This window comes from Polypterus senegalus, chromosome 13 (assembly GCF_016835505.1).
Source record: "Polypterus senegalus isolate Bchr_013 chromosome 13, ASM1683550v1, whole genome shotgun sequence".
NCBI classification, from domain to species: domain Eukaryota; kingdom Metazoa; phylum Chordata; class Cladistia; order Polypteriformes; family Polypteridae; genus Polypterus; species Polypterus senegalus.
The window spans coordinates 15,562,833-15,577,782 of record NC_053166.1 but is presented as its reverse complement, the minus strand read 5'-3'; positions in this window follow the sequence as shown (position 1 = coordinate 15,577,782).

The following is a 14,950-nucleotide window of genomic DNA, read 5'->3' as shown; positions in this document are numbered from 1 at the left end:
CAAGTGAGTGACAATAGATAGATAGATAGACAGATGTGAATGCCACTATATAATAGATAGATAGATGTGAAAGGCGCTATATAATAGATAGATAGATGTGAAAGGCACTATATAATAGATAATTAGATGAAAGAAAACTCCTGACTTGTCAATCACATTCCTGGTAAGGTACTATACAGGTGTATTGCTGTTGGTATGAAGGACCCCCAGCCGTGTTTCTTGACAAACTTCTTCTGAATAATTTATTGACTGAAAGTCCTCAGTGTTGGTGTATCAGAGAGAGGATGTGCAGCATTGTTCATTACGGCACTCCGTTTTGTCTTCATTCTCTCTCCTGTCTTTTTAATTAGCTTGTTGATTGGGTGGTCCTCTCTTGAAGTGATGTTACCAGCCCACCACACCACACCATAGAAAATCACAATGGCCATCACAGAGTTGCAGAAGATGTGAGGGATGTCACTACCCACATTAAAGGAATACAGTTTCCTAAGGAAGAAGAGCCTGCTCTGCCCTTTCTTCTATAGTTTCTTTGTGTTCTGAGACCAGTCCAACCTGTCATTGATGTGGACCCACAAGTAGTTGTAAATAATCTGTCTGAACATTTCAGAAATTGTTAAATTTATGTTGATGAGCTGAATACACAGTGCTAAGCTCAACAGCACAATCTCGGGAGCAGTAGGTGAACACGTTGAAAAGTAACGAGTAACCAAGGGCAATACTTATTTTACTGAGTTAAAAATACCTGCTGTCACATGCGTGCGCATGGGAGGCAGCTAAAGAGCTCAAAAGAAGGTAATTCCCAGTCGGACCAGGGGGTGGCAGAGTGCAGTGACCCTTTCTCTTTTTCCCCACAGACCAAATGTGGCAAATTCTACCTGGGCCCATTAACATAATTTCCAGTTCCACCCCTGAAGACATCACTTCCGGTTCCGCCCCCAAAGACGTAACTTCTGGCTCCACCCCTGAAGACATAACTGCTGGCTCCACACCTGAAGACTTCACTTCCAGTTCCACCCCTGAAGATGTCAATTCTGGTTCCACTTAATTAACCTGTTCCACCTCCAAAGACGTATACTTCTGGCTCCACCCCTGAAGACGCCATTTTCGGCTCCACCTCTCAAGATGTAACTGCTGGCTCCACAACTGAAGACTTCACTTCCAGTTCCACCCCTGAGGATGCCACGTCCAGCTGCCCCCTTGAAGATGTCACTTCTGGTTCTACCCCTGAAAATGCCATTTCCAATTTCACCCCTGAAGATGTCACTTCCGGTTCCACCCTATTGACGTAAATTCCAGTTCCACTCCTAACGAAGCCACTTCTGGTTCCACCCCTGAAGACATCACGTCCAGCTCCACCCCCAAAGACATCACTTCTGGCTCCTCCCCTCATAACATAACTGCTAACTCCATCCCTGAAGACGCCACTTCTGGTTCCACCCCAGAAGACGTCACATCCTCCTTACGACTTTAAAACCCACCCTGTCTGCGCCAAACCTCAGCTCTGTTTTCGACTCTTGTCTGTAAAGACCATTTTTTTTCGCAGCCTCTTTCTTCAATTTTGCAGCCATTTCCAAGTATATTGAAGGCGGCCCCGAACCTCTTTTTGTGTCAAGTCTTGTTTTTTTATCACACTGGGTTATTATTATCGCAGTAGCACTGGGAGTGACATGTACCGGTACTACACTCCTTTACAGGGCTCAAGTGGAAAAGAGTAGAGTGTGCTGCATGCAATCTGGTAACATAAACCTATAAATAAAACTCAAGTTTAGTTTGCTACTGATATGTTGAAACACTGTGATCGGGTGACACAGAGGCTAATGTTCAGACATCAAATAATCAGGGGCTCAGGGTTAGGGATGTAAAAGGGAATGGATGTTATTTACTTTACTACACATAAAAGACTAAACTTATTTATACAACACAAGAAAATTGTGACGTTTGGCCGTGTTTCTGGCTCGTTTCATGAAGGTTCATGTATGGGCTTAGGATTTAATAACAAATGTTGGCCAATGAAATGTGCAGTTTTTCATATGAAAGGTAACAAAAGTAACGCATTGTTTGTAATGACGCATTAGATTAGATAAACCTTATTAATTCCAAATGGAAATTCAGACACATACACCAGCAGGAACATAAAAAAACAAGAATAGAGGCTCACAAATCTCACAAATACTACAGCCAATCAATGAATAAATAAATGAAGCATTGGAAGCATTGAATTGCCTGATAGCAATTGACAGAAAAGACCCCCAGAGGCGCTTCTTTGCACAAACCATGGTGGAATGAGTCTGTTGCTAAAAGTGCACCTCCTGGAGGGCATTTTTCATGATGGCATCCCATTTTGTCTCCACAACAAGTTCGGGTGTGTCCAGGGTTCCCCTGTGATGGCGCAGGCTTTCCTGATACGTTTTAGTCTGATACATTGTGTTTCTTTTGAGCTCAAGTTTCTTCAACAGGAGACCACAGCGTTGAACTCAACACTGGCTACTATGGACTGGTAGAACATTTCCAGCAGCTTGCTGCACACATCTAAAGACTCGAGAGTCTCCTTGGCAAGTGCCGTCTGCTCTGACCGTTCTTGTCCAGCACCACTGTGTTGTCAGACCAGCCCAGTTTGTGGTTTATGTGATTTATATTGTAAAGATCAGACAAAGCATTGTCAAAGGACTGAGGCAACACTCTGATGACCACCATATAATTGTAAGAAAATTGTAGTGAAAAACAAACAATGAGTTGTGAGTAATGTCTTTTCAGACAGGAAGTGAACTGTCTCAAAATGGCCAGAAGTCCAATCATATGGGTTCTAGGCAGGAAGAGGCCGTTCCAGGAGGGCAGATAACAGAAGTGGCATCAGTGGAGGAATAGCCGTCAATCTTCTACTCTGCAGAGGGAGAAAGAGAGAAGGCATTAGAGCACAGTGCCAGCCCCTGGTTTGGAGGGTAATAACCATCACCAGAGCCATTAAGCTCTCTCACGTGCACATGCACGTGACCAAATATATTCATACATATAACATATACATGTTTTAATAAGTAACTATCTTATATGTAAACGTCTACGCGTGGAAGTGTTTGTGTGTGTCTGTCTGTCCGGCCCAGAAGTGCGAGGCTACAGCATGAAGCTCAAAGAGCCGGCAAGGCGACCACAAGTTAACGAGTCGGAAGAAGAAAGAAGTACGAGGCTAGAGCATGAAGCTAAAAGAAAGCGACTCCGACGCCAAAGTGAAACCGCGAAGAAAAGACAAACTCGCTTAGCCGCTAATACACAAGCGAGGCGAACACATCGGCAAAACAACACCTCCGAGGAGAGAGGAACTCACTTTGCCACTGATAGACAAGTGGGGTTAGCACATCGGCAAAATGAAACCTCTGAGGAGAGAGAAACTCGCTAAGCCGCTAATACACAAGTGAGGCCAGCACATCGGCAAAATGAAACCTCAGAGGAGAGAGAAACTCGCTTAGCCGCTGATACACAAGTGAGGCGAGCACATCAGCAAAACGACACCTCCGAGGAGAGAGGAACTTACTTAGCCACTGATAGACAATGGGGGACGAGCACATCAGCAAAATGAAACCTCAGAGGAGAGAGAAACTCGCTTAGCTGCTGATAGACAACAGGGGACGAGCACATCGGCAAAATGAAATCTCCGAGGAGAGAGAAACTCGCTTAGCCGCTAATACACAAGGTGGGTGAGTATATTGGCAAAGCGACACCTTTGAGGAGAGAGAAACTTGCATAGACGCTGATAGACAACTGGGGGCAAGCACATTGGCAAAACAAAACCACAGATTCTGCATTTAAATTTTTTTTCTGATGATTTCAATAGTTTCTAGGAGCCCAGGCTTCTTACAGCACAGGCTTACACAACTAGTATAACATATTTAGTTCCTTATTTTTGTAATTAATGAGTAATGTAACTAAGTTTCTTTAACAAGTACCATTCCTAACACTTCTCAGGAGATACAGGCTTCTAGCTTGTTTTTGGATTTACGGCAGCCGATGATGCCATTTAACTCTTCTTCGCCCAGTAAGGAAGTGCTCGAGTGAGGACACACAAGTCCATTCGATAAATGTTGGGGTGCCATTTCGGTTGTCCACATTTTTTTGAAACAGAAATCAAACAAAAGTACAGGAACTCTAAGACCCTCAGGTGGGGCACAGTAAAAATAAACAGAAAAGCCAAAGAGAAGCCAAATAAGGGCTTCAAAGTTAAGATTGTTCTTTGGGACACACTCTTCTCAGGACCACCTAAAAAGACATCAATTGATTGCAATGAGTGCCGGAATGCAGAATGCAGTTGCTATAATCTTAACTGGGAAAAGAAAATCCGAGCACATCACGCCAGTCTTAGCGTCACTACACTGGTTACCCGTGTCATTTAGAACTGACTTTAAAATACTACTGATGGTTTACAAAGCCTTCAATAATCTGCTCCATCCTACCTATATCTCAGAATGTCTGACACCTTACACTCCAAACCGTAACCTTAGATCTTCAAATAAGTGTCTGCTTAGAATTCCAAGAGCTAAATTTAAAAGAAGTGGTGTGGCGGGCTTCTGCTGTTATGCACCTCAAATCTGGAACAGCCTGCCAATAGGAATTCGCCAAGCAAATACAGTGGAGCACTTTAAAAAACTGCTAAAAACTCATTATTAGAACATTACAAGAATCTAGATGAGAACAGGTCATTCAGCCCAACAAAACTCGCCAGTCGTATCCACTTATTTCTTGCAAAAAAACATCCAGTTGAGTTTTGAAAGTCCCTAACGTCTTACTGTCTACCACACTACTTGGCAGCTTATTCCAAGTGTCTGTTATTATTTGTGTAAAGAAAAACTTCCTAATGTTTGTGTGAAATTTCCCCTTAACAAGTTTCCAAATGTGTCCCCGTGTTCTTGATGAACTCATTTTAAAGTCACCATCTCGATCCACTGGATTAATTCCCTTCATATTGTAACATGGCTTTCTCATATCTTCATTTTAGTGTAACCCTGATATTCTGTATATGCTTTGAATTACAATCCGTACTAACCCCTACTTTCTCTGCTGTTCTCTTTCCAGTTTTTGGTGGTGGCGATCTGCACCTCCAGCACCTGATCAGGGCACCATGCAGTCCCCACATTGATGGATTGAAGGCCAGAGGTCAACATGACCAGCATCGTTTTATTCTTCCACTTGGAGTCTGAAAGCCATGGCGACTGATTGAGATCATTTATGTTAGGTAAAAGAACCCCTGCAGGTTTTATTTTTTTCTCTAGCCCTCTGGAGTTTTTTTTTGTTTTTTCTGTCCTCCCTGGCCATTGCACCTTACTTTATTCTTTGTGAATTAGCATTGCCAAATTTTTTATATTTTTTTCTTTTCTCTTTCTTCATCATGCAACACAATTTAAGCTCCATCATTTGTATGAAAACGTGCTATAGAAAGAAATGTTGTTGTCAGCTACACAGGAGCTCCGTCCTGTGGTGTGCTTTGATCACAGAGTGACGCCTCCTTCCATCTACCCTGTCATTTATAGGCGGGAGACCAGAAGGGGCGGAGTCAGGTGCCCTCTATGGAGGGAGAATAGGAGGGGGACATGATTAGTGCCAGGGGTGATACCATATATCAGGGCTGGGAAAAGTCGGTCCAGGAGGGCCGCAGTGGCTGCAGGTTTTCATTCCAACCCAATTGCTTCATTAGCTACCAATCCTTGCCAATCTCAGACCTTATTTAATTTTATGGCTTGCTAGTCTGCAATCCAAGGTTCTAATATCGTAGATTTTTTCCTTTGTAAGGTTATCATCAAAATGATTTGAAGCCTAAAATGTTTGATTTTCAGTCTGTCACATTTTCTATTAAGTGTTTTATTAAATCAAACAATGCATGATGAACACACAGAAATGTAAATGGAAACAAGTTAGATGGAGAACTGCTAGCTGCTTTGTCATTTACATCTTATTTCTAATAAGGAGCCATTAAACAGTGAATGCAGCTCTTTAAGATTGAAATGAGCAATTATTGGTGGAGAACCTTAACAAGTGAGACCACTAAAATGAAGCATCAAAATGTCACTTAAGCAATAAGCGCTTGTGGTATAGCGGGTCCACAGCTCACGTCAAGAGGCAAATTTTAAATAAATAATCGCCGCACTTACAGCTTAGCGAGGGAGCGTGGTGGTTGAGTGGCTGAAGCAGTTCCGGGGGAATTCATGGTGTGGGCGTCTCTCACCTAAGTGCCCAGGTGAGAAACCGTCCACATCTGTAATAGGTCCCAGGGCGCTGATTGCTGCAGCTGCCACGTCCTCTTCATAAATAGAAGCTGAGGTGGCCAAAGGAGGAAGAAAGAAGGAAGAAAAAAAGGAAGAGAAAGAAAAGAAAGAGAGACAGAGGTTGCAGGAAGAACTATGGAGAGAGAGAGAACCGGTAAGCAGGCAGGCAGATGGACAGTGAGCCCATGCAGGGGTGTTTGAAGCGGTCGCTCCAGCTGAGCGAACAAAGAGCTGGAGTGACCGGTGAAGAAGGACGGCTGGCCGCGTAAGGTCGGGAAGGCAGTGGGAGTCAGGACTTGGGACGTGGATTCTCCAGCGTGAGAGCCCTGGACATTGGGGATCCCAAGTCGCTGTTTGGTGGAGCCTATCAGAGCCAGGGATCGGTGAGGAGAACCAACCAGTAGACGTAGGCAGAGAAGGTCAGCTGCTCCAGATGGGAGAAGCAGGGGAGCCACCAGGTAAAAGACACCGGGCTGTGTTGCTTTTAAAAAGACTACTTCCAGCGTTGTTTTAACCTCGTCATTGTTTTAAAGGATTGTTTTATTTCTATTGGTGTTTTTAACCTCCACTTCAGCGCTTGTTTTATGGATTATTTATTTAGCGACTTTTTGGAAGGCACTGCACTATTTATTTGAACATTGTTTTGTTTATTGATTTTTAATAAATGCATTTGCCACTTTTTTACACCATCCCCTTGCTCCATTTGTTGCACCTCACTGCCGAGCTCATCGGTAACATTACCGACGGTGGCGGGTTCTACAGTTGTGCTTGAAAGTTTGTGAACCCTTTACAATTTTCTATATTTCTGTATAAATATAACCTAAAACATCATCAGATCAGGACTTTGACTTGGCCATTCCAAAACATTCACTTTATTCTTCTTTAGCCATTCTTTGGTAGAAGGACTTGTGTGCTTAGGGTCGTTGTCTTGCTGCATCACCCAACTTCTCTTGAGATTTTGACATTTTCCTTTAGAATTCTCTGATATAATTCAGAATTCATTGTTCCATCAATGAAGGCAAGCCGTCCTGGCCCAGATGCAGCAAAACAGGCCCAAACCATGATACTACCACCACCATGTTTCACAGATGGGATGAGGTTCTTATGCTGGAATGCAGTGTTTTCCTTTCTCCAAACATAACGCTTTTCATTTAAACCAAAAAGTTCTATTTTGGTCTCATCCGTCCACAACACATTCTTCCAATAGCCTTCTGGTTTGTCCACATGATCTTCAGCAAACTGCAGACAAGCAGCAATGTTGTTTTTGGAGAGCAGTGGCTATCTCCTTGCCACCCTGCCATGCACACCATTGTTGTTCAGTGTTCTCCTGATGGTGGACTCATGAACATGAACATTAGCCAATGTGAGAGAGGCCTTCAGTTGGGGTCCTTTGTGACCTCGCCGACTATTACACGCCTTGCTCTTGGAGTGATCTTTGTCGGTCGACCACTCCTGGGGAGGGTAACAATGGCCTTGAATTTCCTTCATTTGTACACAATCTGTCTGACTGTGGATTGGTGGAGTCCAAACTCTTTAGAGATGGTTTTGTAACCTTTTCCAGCCTGATGAGCATCAACACCTCTTTTTGTGAAGTCCTCAGAAATCTCCTTTGTTTGTGCCATGATACACTTCCACAAACATTTGTGGTGAAGAGCAGACTTTGATAGATCCTGTTCTTTAAATAACACAGGGTGCCCACTCACACCTGATTGGCATCCCATTGATTGAAAACACCGGACTTGAATTTCACCTTCAAACTAACTCCATCCATCCATTTCCTAACCCGCTGAATCTGAATACAGGGTCACGGGGGTCTGCCGGAGCCAATCCCAGCCAACACAGGGCACAAGGCAGGAACCAATCCTGGGCAGGGTGCCAACCCACCGCAGGACACACACAAACACACCCACACACCAAGCACACACTAGGGCCAATTTAGAATCGCCAATCCACCTAACCTGCATGTCTTTGGATTGTGGGAGGAAACCCACGCAGACACGGGGAGAACATGCAAACTCCACGCAGGGAGGACCTGGGAAACGAACCCGGATCACCTAACTGCGAGGCAGCAGCGCTACCACTGCGCCACCGTGCCTCCCTTCAAACTAACTGCTAACCCTATTGGTTCACATACTTTTGCCACTCACAAATATGTAATATTCGATCATTTTCCTCAATAAATAAATGACCAAGTATAATATTTTTGTCTCATTTGTTTAACTTGTTTCTCTTCATCTACTTTTAGGACTTGAGTGAAAATCTGATGATGTTTTAGGTCATATTTATGCAGAAATATAGAAAATTCTAAAGGGTTCACAAACTTTCAAGCACAACTGTAGGGCTCCCGGACGGACGATGGGAGAATGCAGTGAACCCGCATCGTCACAGCGCTTCATCAGCAATAACTGACTTGTCATTAAGAAACTGGGTTGGAATCAAAAACCTGCAGCCACTGCGGCCCTCCAGGACTGACACTGCCCACCCTTGCCATATACCATAGAGGAGCCCTGAGGGTGATCCATCAACGCGCACGCGTGACATCGGTTTAATAACGTCAGAGCATTTCTCAAAGGAGAACTCCATAAGCGGACTCACGCATATAATTGGAGGTTTTTAAGAAAGCAGGTTTGAGCCTTACTCACATTTTGCGTGTGTACATACAGTAAATGCACTCTGTGTGGAGCTTGCATGTTTTTCCCGGATCTGGGTGAGTTTACTTCAAGTATTTATTTTTTCCCAGAGTCCAGTGCAAGTGTAGGTGGGTGCTTAAGTGGGCCCAGTGATGAACTGTAAAACCATAACTTAGTTTACCGAGCACCAATGTAGCAGATCTGAACTTATAACTAAGATAATGGTATTCAAGCCCCCGAGGGCCTTAACAGCTGCCTTTCACTCTACTTTCTTTTGGTTTGCCATAAAAGCAGGTTACGCACTGCAGCTGCGGCACAATCGTCCAAAGCAGAAACTTGTAAGCGAGAAATCCTGATGTGACCCATCCTGAAGGGACCCCCGCTGCCGCAATTTTTCATTTAAAATTTACATCATAGCAGATATGCTTACCAGTAAGCCATCCTCAGCAAAAGATAAATGTCTTTGGGTACCTGAATTATAATGGAATATTTCGCAGCTGGGTCACAAAACTGCCCTGAATCTCAATGAGGTAGCAACTCCGTGAGAGGACAGACCAGAGCCGGTCCTGCAAACAGCTGCCACGCTTGGCACCCTCAGAAGCAGAGTGCAGACAAACACAAGTGGCGGACGGCAGCCATGGCCAGTGTTTCATCATCCTGAGGAGATTATTAAGGGGCAAGCTCAACCAGCGGCTCTTGAGAAACACTTCTGAGTCAGCAAAGAAAAATGACCACCCACTGCAAAGATGCACACCAAAAAAGAACGGAGGTTAACGCATTGCGTGCAACTGTTTGATTTATAATATTCTCTTTTGTTCATATGTGATTTTTTAAAAAGAGAAAAAGTCAAAGATCTGGTAGATAAAGTAAAGACCAACACCAGCTTCTACTGGACCATCTCTTATATTCCTCTGGCTGGGTAAGAAGTCGCTCTTTTGTCCAACCGGGATGCCCATCTGTCCTCCATGGCTTTTACACTATGAAGTGTCTATTAAGAGTTTTACATGCATTTGAACAATTCATTCTTGGAACAGGACTAGAAAAAGTATATTAAAGGGTCAGCTCAGGTTGGACAGTTGGGAGACAAAGTCAGAGATGCGAGATTGTGTTGGTTTGGAGATGCTGGGTATATTGGGAGAAGGGTGCTAAGGATAGGGCTGCCAGGGAGAAGGAAAAGAGGAAGGCGTAAGAGAAGGTTTATGGATGTGGTGACAGAGGACATGCAGGTGATGAGTGTAACAGAACAAGATGATGAGGACAGGAAGATACGAAAGAAGATGATCTGCTGTGGCAACCCATAACGGGAGCAGCCGAGAGAAGAAGATACGTGGGACAGGAATAGAAACAAATACATTACAGGGTCAGCTCTGGCTGGGCAGTTTGGAGATAAATCCAGAGAGGCGAGATTGTGCTGGTTTGGACATGTGCAGAGGAGAGATGCTGGGTATAGGGTGCCAAGGATAGAGCTGCCAGGCAAGAGGACAAGAGGAAGGCCTAAGAGAAGGTTTAAGGATGTGGTGAGAGAAGACATGCAGGTGATGGGTGTGACAGAGCAAGATGGAGAGAACAGAAAGATATGAATGAAAATGATCCTCTGTGGTGACCCTTAACGGGAGCAGCCAAGTGAAGAAGAAGAAGAATGTCCGGACTTCTGCATCCTCTGGCCCCATGGTCTAGATAGTTTCTTTTATTTTTAAAGATTATTATTTATATATTTCTCTTCCTCTCTCTCTCAAGCTTCTATAAAGTTCTAATTTCTCCCTGTGGATGAAGATGCAGAGGACAGGAAGATATGGAGAAAGATGATCTGCTGTGGCGAATCCTAAAGGGATCAGCCGAAAGACGAAAAAGATGATTCTTGGACAACACTGAATCTAAGTGGATCGAATTCAATATTTTTGGTGATGATTTTTAGTGTGAAAGTGAAAACAGATCTTTGCAAAGTAATCTAAATTAATTACAAAACACAAAATAAATAATTGCACAAGTGCCAAACCCCTTTAATGTGAACCTTTCCCTCCCACCAGGTGTAGTCCATTGGTTTCAGAAATTATCTCATTAGTTCAATGGAGGTCCATCTGTCTGGGGTTTTGAATGATTGTAATCTAAATGCACTTGAATTTGGTAGGGCCAACTTGTAGTAAGTCAATAATGGTGGAATAACATACACCATGAAGATGAAGGAACACACTCAGTAACTCCCTGAACAGCACAAGTCAGGGGACAGAAATGAGAAAATATCCAAGTTACTGGAAATCCAGTTTAATCAATTATTGCAAAGAGTATGGCAGCAAGTCAGTCAAGATAATATTAAATAGTCGCACCTTTGGCAGCCATGACTGCCTTGAGTCTACATGTACAGGTCTCTCTCTTCCTATTGACAGTGCACGTCAGCACACTGATATTTTCCTCCATTCTTTTATGCAAAACTGCTCTGTTGGGTAACATGGAGATCGTGAATGAGCAGCCTTTGTCAAATCCAGCCACAAATTTCATTGGACTGAGATCCTTGCCACTCCAGGACATTCACATTTTTGATTCAAAGTCATTCCTGTGTAGCTTTGGTTTCAGCCTTGGGTCCGCTCGTCTGACTTGCTGGAAAGAACATCTACTACCAAGGTGCAGGTTTCTTGCAGACCCCATCAGGTTTTCCTCCAGGATATCCCCATATTTTCCTGCATTCACTTTGCCCTCACAAACCTTACATGGTCTGTTGCAGAGAAGCAGAGTTGCCACCATTATACTTCACGGTTGGCATGGTACGTTTTTAATTATGTGTAATGTAACGTGGCATCTAGTCTCCATTTTGGTCTCATGAGATCACAGGACTTTCTCCCAGCTGACTTCAGAGTCTCCCATTTGCCTTCTGCCAACATGTCCTGTGTGGTTTTTCTCTTTGCCACTCTCTCCCACAACTACGGCTGGTGAAGTACCCGCCCAACAGTTATTGTGTCTTCACAGTCTTCCCAATCTGAGGCACTGTAGCTTGTCACTCCTTCAAAGTTTTCACAGGTTTCTGGCTGGCCTCCCTGCCATTAGTCTTTTCTTTGTTCTTTTTCAAATGCTGCACGATCACAAGAGAGGCTTGCTCTGATTGGCTGGAAATTGTGCAGTTCATTTTATGCAAATTGTGTGACATTTGTATCTGTGTGCATATTTATGTTTAGCTTTTTATTGTATGTAATGATCCATGTTAATCCCTGACTCATGCTGGAATGAGAATCCTTAATTAGCTGCAGCAGATGATTAGCGTGAACACCACAGCACGTACTGAACAATTTCACACACACGGGAAAGGCGCTACATAAATAAAATCTATTATTATTAAATACAGGGCTATTCAAAATGAAAGAGCAGATATCAAAAATGTATTTCAAACAGACTGTACAAAACATGAGCACATCATTGGACGCCTCTCAGTAAGGAGACCTGGGTTTGCTTCCCGGGTCCTCCCAGCATGGAGTTTGCATGTTCTCCCTGTGTCTGTGTGGGTTTCCTTCGGGTGCTCCGGTTTCCACCCAGAGTCCGAAGACATGCCGGTTAGGTGCATTGGCGATCCTAAATTGTCGCTGGTGTGTGCTTGGTGTGTGGGTGTGTGTATGTGTGCCCTGCCCGGGGTTTGTTCCTGCCTTGCGCCCTGTACTGGCTGTGTTTGGCTCCGGCAGAACCCTGTGACCCTGTAGTTAGGATATAGCGGGTTGGACAATGACTGACTGACATCACTGGACAGAAGAAAGTTTAAAGTTTGGTCCTATGGTCTTTGTGGTTGCATGCGCTCAACAAGAGCGCCGTGTATAGCGTGACAAACATCTAAATGGTAGACCATTTCTTGCCACACATGAGTCAACTGGTCCCTATTTACTGAATTCATAGCTTCCTCAATTTGATGTCGCCAATCTTGAAGATTTGTGGGCATAGGTTGAACAAGCACTCTTTCTTTAATGTACCACCATAGATAAAAATCGCAAGGGGTAAGTATGATCTGGAGACCTGAGTGGCCAAAGATGATGAGCAAGATCTTGTTTTCCACCTTTTCCAATATATTGTCCTGGAATGGTGTCGTTCTGGTAACACCGGACCTCGAAGTGGAAATGAGGCGGGGCACCATCTTGCATGAAAAGGAAGCCATTTGAATCTTCTTGAAGTTGAATTTTTAAACTTTGAATTTTCCTCACTCCAGTGATGTGTGGATTGTGTTTCTGTCATTTACAGTTTGTTTGAAATCCATTTTTGAAATCTGCTCTTTCATTTTGAATAGCTCTGTAAGGACCAGGGGCCTCATGTATAATGGCGTGCATAGAATTCACACTAAAACATGGCGTGAGGACAGAAGCGGAAATGTGCGTATGCACAAAAAATCCAGATGCATAAATCTGTGCGTTCACCAACTTCCACATTCTTCCGATCCATAAATCCCGGTCAGCGTGAAAAGTAATGCACGTGCACGTGCCTGTCGCCCCACCCCAACTCCTCCCAGAATTACACCTCTTTGAATATGCAAATCAATATAAATAGCCCTTAAGCTCAGCATTCTGTGAAAAGACAATGGCAAAAGCATGGAGGGAAATAGAAGAATTTCAGCGAATGCCAAGGAGTGGCAAAGGAAAAACGTTCTATTTGTTGGTTTAAACAGTGGTATAAACAACAAAAGGAAGCTGATTGAGTGGCATAGAGTGTCAGAGAAACACAAAAGTTCAAGTTCACAAAGTCGCATAGTGCCCGAAATAAAAAAGAAGTGGTCATATATTAAAGTTGCTGTGAAAAGGCGAGTCGTTGCCCACCGTCTGAGTGTCATATGGAAGCTTATTAGGGGACTGAGAAAAAAAATAGGCTCAACTTTAATCTCGAAATTTCCACTTTAATCTCGTAGTTTATTTTGTCATTAAAGCAGAACATCATAAACGTCATCTTAAAATTGTTTAGTTTACTAGTTTCTCTAATTCCATTGTAACTAAAGTAGCACGTTAAATGCTTTGTTTTTTATTTGTTCTTCTATGTGCTCTATTTGTGTGAATCACTACGTGCTTCTTAAATGGGCTTTCTCTTCCACCGACAGGACACAGAATCCATTACATATTACAGCTCTCTGAATAATTAAAATACTAAGATGTATACTTGATATCATTTTCATGATGATAGGAGTTATAGCATGTTATTAAACATAGGAACACGGTGGCACAGTGATAGTGATGAGCTGGCGCCTCGTCCAGAGATGATTGTTCCTGCCTCACGCAAGATGCTTGCTTTGCCTGTGCGACCTTCGATTAAATAATTTACTGCAGCAGTTCTGTCTCTTTCAAACATACTAACCTCCAATTCATGTCCTTCCTTTTCTTTCTGCAACTACCCAATCACCACACAATCAGCTCAGTAACAGATGTTAAGCCATCTGTAAGCTTAGAACGCCAATTTTTCAAAACCTTAAAGGAACATTGAAATATCTTCGTAGTACATGTTTAATTATTCTATCCATCTATCCTTCCTGTGTCGCGCCAGCCCCAGCAAGAATACAGCGCGAGGAAGGAACAATCTGTGAACGGGGCGCCAGCTCCATGCCAGTGCTGTGCCACTGTGTCCTTACATGTTTAATTAACAATATAGATTATTCAAATGAAGTTAAAGTTTTATCTGTATAATATAATAAACATATTTTGCTGCATTTCATCTTAAAAATGATATCGTCATCATATGTAAATACGCGCTTTATAACGTGGCTCAGGTTGTGTAATATTATAACTGTATCTCAAGTTTACAGTGAGGTGATTGTACTTATAAGTACAAACAGGTCTACAAGGAGGACTTGATGGACTGATTGAGTGCCTTTATAGTTCTTAGGATGAAACTATTTCTGAACCGTGAGGTCCTTACAGGAAAGGCTCTGAAGCGTTTGTCGTATGAGAGCAGTTCAAATAAACTGTGCACATGGCTGAGCAGCGTGTGCTTGATGCTGTATACCAATAATTCTCTTTCTGATCAGCTGCTGTAGACCGGTGATTCACATTCAGATACAGTGATATAATACTCTGAGTGGTGCATTAAGATAAACAACGCTAAAGCAGCTATTGTATTTGG